At 39.6% G+C, this 11804-nt stretch overlaps 1 pseudogene; it reads left to right on the top strand.

Moving 5' to 3' along the window:
- The first annotated feature begins 10580 nt into the window (after window positions 1–10580).
- Window positions 10581–11461, top strand: LOC101981320 (annotated as a pseudogene).
- The last annotated feature ends 343 nt before the right edge of the window (window positions 11462–11804 follow it).

Here is an 11804-nt window from a genome sequence, read left to right as displayed (position 1 = left end):
GCCAGGATACATTTCAATCTATTGTCATTATCTTGAAGGAAATGGTACAATTTCCGTAGATAATTTACGGAAGGAGCAATGAGATGCAAGTCCCATTGAAGGCATGATTTCCCTTATAGGCAGACACTGGGGAACCAGCAGAGGAACCCTAAGTACACACCTGTTCTGCCTGCACCAATTATGGAAAACACAGACATAACCTAATGTCTAAGTACTATGTACATGATCTATTGTTATTTTGTTCAAGGGCCCTGAGGCAAAAGAAAAATCAAAATAATTTTTACAATAGCACCTGTTTGAAAATAAGCAATTTATTCCATCCTTATAAAATATTTATGGATTTCAAATAGATGTCCTTGAATAAGGCCATTTCATTTCTTTTTCCACTGAGAATAGGTTAGTTAGAGAAAACTCTGGGTCTATTTCCTGCTAATTTAATACTGATTCAAACCTTTTGTGGAAAAGCAGCCACCCAATAACTTTATTTACTAAACTTTATTCTTAATGATTCTGCCTTAGCAATTGTACCAGCAACAGCCCATGGATCGTTTCACCTATTGAATAGAGAGGCACCGCTTCTATGCAATGAAATAATTTGATTTCCATCGAGAAAATGTATTTCAAAAAACCCAAGAGATTGAAGAAAACTATTACTTTTTATTACCCATATCATAATGTTCATCTTAATTACTGCTAAAGCAGGTTCACAGATGTAGTCTAATTGAATGTATAACTTTTTAATTGAAATGGGGAAAAGTATGAGATTTGAGTCCTAACAATAGGGTGAGCTTCAAGTTAGGTCCGTCCCTTCCATCATGCGTTTCGGAGAGAATGGAGGCATTTAGAAATGGTCTGATCCTCGGGTCTCAATAAGGTATCAGTCAAGTATTTTTAAATTTGGAGAAACATAGAATAAGGTGTAGGACCTAACCTGAGTGCCAGGACATTGAATATTGAAGCAAAACTTTTACCTTTGAAATTTTTAGCCTTATCCCTAATAAAACTTTCATGTTTTAAGTAGCAACGAGTGGGTGCAGTTCTCTCTCACTTTTCACTAGCCATCCAATGAGTAGCCTATCTCTACGGACTCCTATGAGCTATTTCCCTGAAGGTTCACTGTCATACTAACCACCACCTAAAGGCTCCCTCTGGAACAGCATGCGTTCAGGACATAAGACTCCAGAACCAATCAATACCTTTGGCTCATTGAAACTCGGCTCCCTGACCAGTAAAAAACACCAGGAAGGAGGAGCCAGCTGTAACCTTTGCCTTTGGGGCCCATATAGGACTAGCTGTCTAAGTCAGTTCAGAAGAAATGGGAAAGAGTATTAACCTCCAGATAGCATTTCCCTCATAATCTAATATTCTATATATGCTAATAAGCAGCAGGTAACAGCCCACCGATTGTGTAAGCCTAGACATTTTGAACAGTAAGAGGGTGCAAATGGTATTTTTGTATTATTGCTGTCCTTTCCATCTAGAACTGAGCCATATTTCTCAGATCTGTATTCCTGTTTCATATTAAATTACTTCACATTTTCCCAATAGATCACATACTATCCCAACTTGTACAAAGAACATCGGAGTCTCCCAGGAATAAAAGCAATTAGTTCTAATAAAATACGTATGCGTTAGATTCTTGTTATCTGGGGATGTGTTCGAACATGAAACATTTTTTTTTCAGGCATTTCATTTTGCCAAAACATCAATTAGTCTCGCTCATCAAGTCCCCTCTTCATATTCTGTATCCTGAATTTGACATGTTTCTATTTATGCACCAGAAAACAACCTCTCAAACTTCCACTGCAAACAGCCTCTGAATACATAGATGGTAATGATATGCTTAGACGGCAGTGGAAGTCTTTCACAACTATTTTTAATGTAGCTATAACCACTTCAGATGTCTTTTTTGGAAACCAGCTGCAGAATCAATGTGTTCAAAATGGCATCATCCAGTTGTCGCTACCGTACCAATTTCTTCCAGGCCAGGTTCTCTGCTCACCCCATGGCAGAGGGAGTCATATGACTTTAAGGGGTGCGGGTTATAATTCAAATATGACTGTATTAGCATGAAAGAACATAAGCTGCTTTTTCTGAATGCAAACACGGTCCCTAAACCGAGGATGTAAATTAGTATCACAATGAAAGCCGCCAGAAGGACAGAAGCTTGGAAGTGTGTGCTTCTCTGAGCAGCAGGGGACTGTTCAGGTCCTGCTGTTTTGAAAACCTTTCTCCCCCCATGCAGGCTGCCCTGCTAAGAGAAATCCATTTGAATATTTTGGCAATCACATAGGCCCCCACATAAATTATGGATACAGAAATGCAGAAGACAGTCTAACAAATGGAACACGGTGGAATCTGTTTTTCCACCACCATATGGTGTCGACAGAATGCCACTTTGTTTCTCAGGGAAACAGCTCATCATTAAAAAATAAATAGCATCTTTTCTGTGGGGAAAGAACCCGCAGTCATTATTTTGAAAAATAACAAACAGGAAACTCTGTCCTTTCATTTTACAATCTTTCCCCCCTTACATTATTATTACTGCCGCAAGTATAGACGTTTTCATCCAGGAAAATGCATCATGGTTTGTACCTTGTTGATGCACAGGGAACTCAACATCATGTTTTCTTGATTGTGGAGCTGAGCCCAAGCACAACACACACCAAAAAAAATAAGGACACTTCCTTATAGATCTTTCTTGTGGAGAAAATCCTTGCAACCTTATATATGGATTTCACTCATCTCCTGCTTATAAATACAGTGCTTATAGAATAAACCCCCGTGGTTCATGGAGAGCCGGACAATTTGAAAATTACATTAGGGTATCTTTATAATTTATGGAATGAAGTTGTTACTGAAATTCATTCCAGTATTTGATAATTTATCTTGTCTTGGGCACAGGAAAAACTTTTTGCACTTTGCACAATTAAATATGAAGCTTCTCTCTGCTGCTGTTCCCTTTTGCTTCTACAAAAAGATCTTTCTGTCACCCTTACACTGATCATATTGCTGGGGAAAAATGTTTGTGGTGCTGTCAGTATATAAATCACATTATTTTCAACTCTGCCTAATTCCTCAAGTATTTTTTGCAAACACTTTTTTATTTGATATGCAAATGTTGAGTATGAAGCAGAAACAGAAAGAGGGTTAATATAACCACACTAAATCTTATCTCAGAGTTGGCACCAGATCATCTGGCTCCTGGGATGAGGACCTTTTCTATGTCACTTTATTGGCTGAGACAGAGACGTAAGGCCTTCACCATCATTGTGCACATCCGCTCATGTCTTCATTGGAAGACTCCGATCGTGTGCACGTATTGCTTCTGATACTTGTAAAGATTCACTGAGTTCTTCTGTCAGGCTTGCATTCTAGGATACGGCATGGAAACAAATGGTTTCTAAAACCCAATTTTCTCAGAGCAAATGCAAAGCTCACATCGATAAAAGTTATACCATGTTTTAAAGGTAGTTTGTTTTTGTTTTTGTTTTTTGTTGTTGTTGTTGTTGTTGTAGAACTTTGAGGCCAGAATTATCTGCTCCCATTTGCTGGTGTCTAAAGTTGAATCTGGGATCATAAAAACAGTTTGTGATAAGCAGCTTTTTATTATTGTATGTTAGTATAATGATGTCATGAAACAAGTAGTAAACACTTTCAGGAGATGTTGTTCTGCTAGACAAAATGATAAAGTTTCATTGTCATTAAGTTAAATAGGAGAACATTAAATCTTGTGGACCAAAAGTCAGGACCAGAAGAGAAAGTGCAGGCCATACTCTCCCCAAGCGGTCTGTCAATACAAAATTCTTTCCCAAATGCTAACATTAAGTCTCTGATAATTGAAAGAGTCCTCGGAGCCATAGTTGATGGAATACTTTTCTGTTAGTCCTTAAGAAAGTGTACTGGAAAAATGGAAGTGATCTCAGGGTTATATGTTGCTTTATTTCTTCTGTTCAACCCCATAAGGGTATCCTCTGGTATTGCCTGAATCTATATTTGTGCTGAGAATTTTTCAAAGGAAGAAATGGGAAAACATTTCCTATCTGCATAGTTCCAAGGCGCATGCTTTGTTCCTGCTTACTTGAAGCACTGTCCTCAGGAAGTACTGACAACTGGCAGATAATTCCGCAGTGTTGTAGACAGCTTGTCAATAGTAGATGTTGATAGCTGTGTGCATCAAGTAGAATAAGCCAAAACTGCAGAACATGAACAAGCATGAAAACAAAGATTGAAAAAAAACGCGAAACCAGCCTTAAATCTATTACATCATTACTTTAAAGGTTGTTCGTTTTCAATGCTGTGATTGGGGTGGGGGTGGGGGTGAACACTATATGCAAGAAAATCTACCCAAAAGAAACCTGAATCAGTGGAACACAACCCAAGCTTCGGAAGCTGAGAGAAAATGAGGAAGGAATGTGTTATTATTAACTGAAAACTGGACATCCATCATTGTAACCTGCGTTATGTTTTAAGTATGACTTTCAGCCCTTGAAGAGATGCTTTGCTGGAGAAGAAGTAGATCAGCTGGTCCAGAGATAATCCGTACAATACTTAAGATTACTCTTTCATGAAGAGAATAAATAATTGAGGTGATACTTAACTCTAATTTCATTCAAATAAAGTAGTGATTTTTAGCTCCTCCTTCACAGCGCCACACATTTCAGGTACTCAATGGTTGTAAATATCTTGTGGCTATTCTTTCTCACAGATGGGTAATACATCCATCCTTTCTGAATGTGTTCTAGTACAACATAGATGTAAGGGTCCCTATGCAACTTTCACTTTTTCAGAAGCACCCTTTATGGGTGGATACTTCCCAGGGAGAACATCCATGGAGATCAAAGATTTAGCATAAAAACCCTGGGTCTGAGGAGCATGTGCAACTAGTTGCTTGTCTAGTAAAAGAGAAGCCCCAATGGAAATCACTATATGGGCTGCTGTGAAGATACTATAGAAGAAACAAATAAACAGTATTGGCTAGCTTCCAAGTGTTCTAAGTGCTTTAATTACATTAACAGTCACAGTCAATAGATCATATCCATAAATTTAGTTCTAAGGAACAACTGTCAGGTCATGTTTTCTGTGTGTTAGGAGTTGATCACAACAACCATAAATGCTTATTGCTTTTTAAATATCATCTAGGTGCCTATGTATTCCATTAGGGCCTGGTTTTATAAATACATTCCAGTGAGACAAGACCTGAAATCATCTCTCCACATCAGTCTTGATTTTCCTAATAGGTGGAGTTGAGATGACAGTAGTTCTTGTAAGAAAAAAAATCTTTCTGCATGTTTGGATCTTAGGATGCTGACTTATGCATGGTAGGCAGGTAACCACTTAATAGCCATTTTTTAAAATCAAACCTCCAGATAGTTGGATAAGCACAGCTACTACCATATGCTATTTCTTTTTAAAACCTTGTAAGCTGTGTGCAATCATAGTATTTGATTATAGTTTCTGCCTTGGTTAGAGAAGCTTTTCCTTGCAGTTGGAAGCAGCTAAAACAGAGATTTCTAGTGCTGAAATTAAATGAGTGCTGAGTGCTTAACCCTAAAATGAATGGGACAGCTATAACACACAGTAGGAGGTGGGGGGGGAGAATATAAAAGCCGAGGAATGGGGAACAGTGCTGTAGAACACTGTCTTCTGGACATGATGTGACCATTGCTCTCAGGAACTCATAGCTATGGTTGCTTGCATAAGGCTAGCACAGGGCAGAAGTCATTAACGTTCAAGTAAGCATGAGGGAGGGCTGCAAGTTGCCCAAATCTCTAGCTAGGGAGCTATGGGCAGTTATGGGTTACTGAGATGGGCAAATAATTTTTTCCAAGACACTGAACTATGGATTAAATGGCCATCTTTGGGTAGATAATCCCGTATCCATGCATACGAAAAGTAACCTAAAGAAGCTTGGAAGATTACAAAAGAAGAAATTTTTCCAATTTAAAAGTACTTAAGAGTAGAAGGAGATGTGTTAGAAAGAATTCCAGAGGAACAGGGAAAAATAGGAGAGGAAAATGGGTGCAATACCATAAGGATACATTTTATCCATATATGAAACTGTCAAATTCTAAACAAAAATCTTTTGTAATAGGAGAAAGAAGACATACACGATCTTCAGTTGCACTGAACGGAGAAAACAGAGACTTAATAAGCATAAGAAATTTCACTAGTTTTACACAGGGAAAAGAGGTGAAAGCAGGGATTTTTCCACTCCATTCTGTGATCTGGAGCCATGAATGTCAATCTCAGACCTAACCTGTAGGTTTATTGTGGAGAAAAAGTTTTAGGGGATAATGCATGCAAAGCAATTAGCAGCTATATTTTCAGTGACTGTATTATGGTTATGCTTAGGCTCATTAAGTAATGTTTTTCAGTTTGGTAGTAATTTTAGAATTTAGAAGTGAGGGCATGGTTATGGTGTTATTAGAGTGGAGGTTGCATCTAAGGTTTTAATATTACAGAGCACTTTAGAGCCATCTAATATGCATCTTTTATGTTCAAAATGTTATTCTTACTCTCAAATTTCTTTGTGGTTAAAAATAATAATTACAACCACTCTATTCAAACAAACTGCTAAGCAAGGAATATGTAAGTGAGCGACGGTGGCAATATAGTTCCTTGAAACCATAAGCTGTCTTTTGTGCCTGAGTCTACAAAAAAAAGGGAAATAGGAACTGCAGAAGGAGCTGTCCCCAGACATGGTGCTGAAGTAAGCATTCTGAACTTTGAGAACTACACTCAGACAGGGGTGTGCATACTCCCTGCCGATCTGGCATGGAATAACATCAAAAGAAATGTATGGCAGAACACAATTTTCCAGCATGTTGCTGCAGCCTGAAGCACACTGCTAATATTAACATAAAGCAGCATAAGTCATTTTGGAAGGCACATTGGGGGAGACAGTATTTTGTATTGTTCCTTTTAGGAATGTGTTAAACTGCAACTCTGGATACATAAGCTGACAATTTCTGCCCCAAATGACATCTGACCTGTAAAATGGAAAGCTTTTTAGGAACCAAGTTCAAATCAAAGAAACCTTCTTTTGGGCCACTAAAGAAAAAAGAAAAGTCAGCAGTAAGAAATCATTTGGAAATTCGGGTTGAGGCTAACATGTTACAGTAGAAAATATCCTTCTACAAAATAAGTAACATTCTTTCTTTAGTAACAAAATTGAATAAATCAAAATTTTTGAGTTTTAATAAGCAGTATTGAAAGAGTTTTTAAAAAGTTTGTATTTCTAAATAATTTTTACAGCAGGTACTGAAAGGGCACACAGGAGTCTTTAATACATAGCTTGATATTGTGATTCTTTTTAAAAATGTGATCTGTTAGAATTACATTTACAAATTTCTGGGGGGGAGGAACATTGTTTCATGGGAATTCTTGAAGTAAATGAAACAAAAGCATCAGGCTTCCAGAGTATGGAGAGATATCTACAGTGGAACAAAAGCCTACTCAGTCAAAAACCCACACAAGACTTGATTGTTTTAAAATAGGTAGGCTCTTCAGATCACAGAAATACTTGTGCAGATCGGATAAGGAACATCTCCAATATTTCATTCACTCCCTATCCTGTTAGGATGTTCTGTGCTGGAGAAATATAACCCAAATTTCAGGCAGTTTATACTCCACATTAGAAAATATTATAAAAATGGGAGGGGTTGCCTAGGCTCAAAAGAAGTATTGTTTGCAAAGCAATGGAGTCTAGAAATTGTGCAGTGCATGAGAGATGCCTGCACACAGAAGAAATTATTGCACATCTATACCTTAATTAATAGCAATTATGGTTTAGAGATTTTATAATGTTCACTTGCAATCTCAAGTAGAGCAACACATTGATCATACATCTCCTTCCTCTGAAGCTACACAATCCAGAGGAATTTGGATTGCTTTCTTATAAGAGACTATTTGTTTGCTTCTTTGTTTTTCAGTTAGCATTGTAAATAGTTGATCTCCATGGGTTATCATGTGCTTCCCCAAACCAGGATCCAGTCTTCTTTAGTTAGTTGAATATTTCCGGGAAGCACTAGTTGTGTTGTTGATATCCCTCAACCTGTCAATCTCTGTTATTAAGTAAAATGTTATTCACAGTCTGCAGAAGAAGTTCTGTTATAACTTTCCTCTTGTTCCTGCTCTTCCATATGGCCAATCAAGATGACTTATCATTAACAACAACTTAAATACCTTAACTGAAGGAGTTAGGCATTTTGTACCAAGGGTGCCTAAAATCCAACTCAGTTTATGTACTCTACTATCTACCATTTGGAATCCAAAGCAGAAACTAAAAAGGCTTTAAGGTAGAAAATGTTCTAATGTTCTAACTTAATTGTGAACACCAGCAGAGAGCAGATGATCAGTGTAAAAAGAGGATAAGAAACAATCCTTCATTCAGTTCCTCTGCACACATACCTATGAGTCAAACTTGGCGAGGGAAAGGAAAATTACCAAATAGAAAGATATTCGAACATGAACATCACGTTCAGAAACAAAGTTGAAGTTATTAATGAAACTATTCCATTCCTTTCTTTTTCCCATCGCAATCTAAGTTATTGAGGATAGGAATTCAAATAAACATATCTTACCAAAAATAGTTATTCAAATAGGAATGTTTGTCATTTCTCGATGCATACTGGCAGAGGGGAATCAGAAAGATAAATGACTTCCTTGCCCTATTCAGGAGTTATTGTTATCTTCCAGTCTGCGATGCTCACTCATTATCCAGAGGTACTCACACCCAGGCAGTGCATAATTTGTGAGCCAAAAGTAAAATATGGAAACATTTCTCAAGGTGCTCCCACCATTTAAAAAATTAAATGCAAGAAGCATACCTCATATTGTCTCCTGAATGCATTAAAATTCCGCATATAGAAGTCTGTGTATCATTTCCCCCATGGTATGCTAAAACACTTTTCAAATCCCAGATCACGGAACTTCTGGGCTTTCTGGGAAAATGTTATGGTTTCCAAGATTCCCAATACTCATGCACCATATTTTACATATTTTAAGACTGAGACCTGGGCATGGGAAGCAACAAGAGTCACAAAGTGAATATCTCCAGCCTGCTTACCAATGGACAGAATAATCACCTGAGCTGTTTACTTCCATTTTAATCAGTCAACCAATCAACTCTGAAATGAGAGCTTGCTTAATTATGCTCTTAGCCCAGTGCTTAGCTCTGCCAGGAAGTACCCAAAGAGCATAGTGCAGTTCTGCCCTCTAGGAAACTTGACTTGGACACACCCAAGACAATTAGAGAACCAAACAGGATGAGATGCAATTAAGAGAGAAAATGTTAAGTGGAAAGGCTATAAGTGCTTTAAAGGGCTCAAGGGCGTGGCTCCAACAGAGAGAGAGAGAGAGTTCCAAAGAAAAAAGTTGCCTTTCTCTCTGCCTTGGCAACTTTCTCAGCTCTTTCTTACCACATCAACACCTAGAGATGAGAGAAACCAGAAGATGCTTTCAGTGTGTTCCAAGGGATGTGGCTGTCGTCTCAGGTCCTAGCTGCTTCTAATTTCATTGCTTTTATTTTTGCATCCTTTCTGTTTTTAGTTTTGTTTTTGAAACAGAGCCTCACTCTGTAGCCTACGCTAGCCTCAGGCTTCTGGCCATCCTCCCACTGCAGTCTCTCATGTGATATGATTGCAGGTATATACCGATTTGCCTGCCTTCTGATCTTTTCCCACTTACTGTGTTACTTTAGCTGATGCTCATGTGTCAGCCTGAAACTTTCTACTGGCCCACTGCAAACGTCTTCAAAACTGTCCTACGCCATTTCTCAACAGTTGCCTCCATCCATCTCCTCTCTTACCAACTGTTCCATTCACACACATTTTCAGAATTCACTATAAAGTGACAGTCATGCACTTGCTCCCCTAACAAGACTATGGCTCACCAAAAGGCTACAAGGGGGCTTTGAAAATCAGAGATGTTTAAAAACAAGAATATTTCAGTTTTCATCAGAGTGGTCTCATGTTGTGATACAACACAGTTTTGCCAGTAATATAAAGCAATCACTGTGTGATAAGGCCCATCTCCTTATCCCTTTAAAGATGATTTAGTGTGTGTCTTTGTGTGTGTGTGTGTGTGTGTGTGTGTGTATTAGAGGGAGAGGGAGAGGGAGAGAAAGTGCATGTGTGTGCATCATGTTAATGCCACAGGAGGATGACCCTTGATTTCCTGCTGCATCACTCCCCACCTCCCCACCTTATTCCTTTGATACAAGGTCTTCGAGGAAACTGGGGGTAGGCTGCTGGCCAACAAGCTCCAGAAATTCTTCCATTTTTCCTCCACTCCCATAGATGCATGTGCAATGTAGGACTACGCTTTGGTTCCTATATGGTTTCTGGTGGTTTTAATTCATATCTTAGGAGTACAGCAAGTACTTTTACCTGATGCTCCATTTTACCAACCCAAGGATGCATACTCATCTAGATAAATGTAGAAAACCTAGTGTTGCTCTCCAACCTACAACCGCTAAAACAAAAAACACTGAGTGGACTGGCTGCCCAGCTACCTCCTGCTGCAGAGTTAACCCCAGGTTCTCTACTCTTCCACCCCTACTCTACACCCATGCAGCCATGTTGTCCTGCAGCCACGTGGCTCTGGTGACCGGAGCTAACAAAAGCATAGGCTTCGCCATCACGCGTGACCTTTGTCGGAAGTTCTCAAGGGACATGGTTCTCACCGCCCGGGATGAGACAAGGGGCAAGGAGGCGGTGCAGCAGCTGCAGGCAGAGGGCCTGAGCCCGCGCTTCCACCAGCTGGACATGGACGACCTGCAGAGCATCGGTGCCCTGCGAGACTTTTTGCTCAAGGAGTACGGGGACCTGCTGGTCAACAACGCGGTCATAGCCTTCAAGAATGCTGACCCAACCCCCTTCCACATTCAAGCAGAAGTGACATTGAAAACAAACTTTTTTGGTACCCAAGATGTCTGCACTGAGCTGCTCCCTCTAATGAAACCCCGAGGCAGAGGGGTGAACGTATCAAGCATGCTGAGTCTCAGGGCCCTGAAAAACTGCAGCCCAAAGCTGCAGCAGAAGTTTCGACGTGCCACCATCAGAGAGGAGGAGCTGGTGGGGCTCATGAACAGTTTGTGGAGGACACGAAGAGAGGAGTACATGGGAAAGAAGACTGTCCTAAGAGTACTTATGGGGTGAGCAAGATTGGGGTGACAGTCCTGTCGAGAATCCAGGCCCGGAAACTCAGCGAGCAGAGGAAAGGGGACACGATCCTCCTCAGTGCCTGTTGCCCTGGGTGGGTGAGAACAGACATGGCAGGACCAGAAGCCCCCAAGAGCCCCGAAGAAGGAGCAGAGACCCCCGTGTACTTGGCCCTTTTGCCACCAGATGCAGAGGGACCTCACGGGCAGTTTGTTCAGGAAAAAAAAAGGTTGAACCATGGTGAACTCAACTCTCGCCTCTTCCCACACCACCTCTCCCTCTTTGTATCCTGTTAGTGACGGCCAAGGGACATTGATAACATACTAACACAATATACTAATTTAATACTCTTTAACTACTTGACTGATTGAACTTTGCAATTCTGTGAATTGTTTTATGATTCCCTCTATGATACAGGATGAGAAAAAGTCAATTCTGGGAAAAAATAAAAATATGTGGCTTGTTCTTTAAGCATAAAAAAAAAAAAAAACCCTAGTGTTGGATTCCAAATGAACACTTGAAAAAAAAACCAATTAATCCTTTGAAGAACATTTTTTTTTTGTCTACACTCAAATTATTCCTTCCTGCCTACCTTTTCATGCTATTACTCACTGGCCAATGACCTTCATCTCATCCTTC

The sequence above is a fragment of the Microtus ochrogaster genome, linkage group LG3, assembly GCF_000317375.1.
Source record: "Microtus ochrogaster isolate Prairie Vole_2 linkage group LG3, MicOch1.0, whole genome shotgun sequence".
Lineage (NCBI taxonomy): Eukaryota > Metazoa > Chordata > Mammalia > Rodentia > Cricetidae > Microtus > Microtus ochrogaster.
This window is presented reverse-complemented; position numbering and strand designations above follow the sequence as displayed.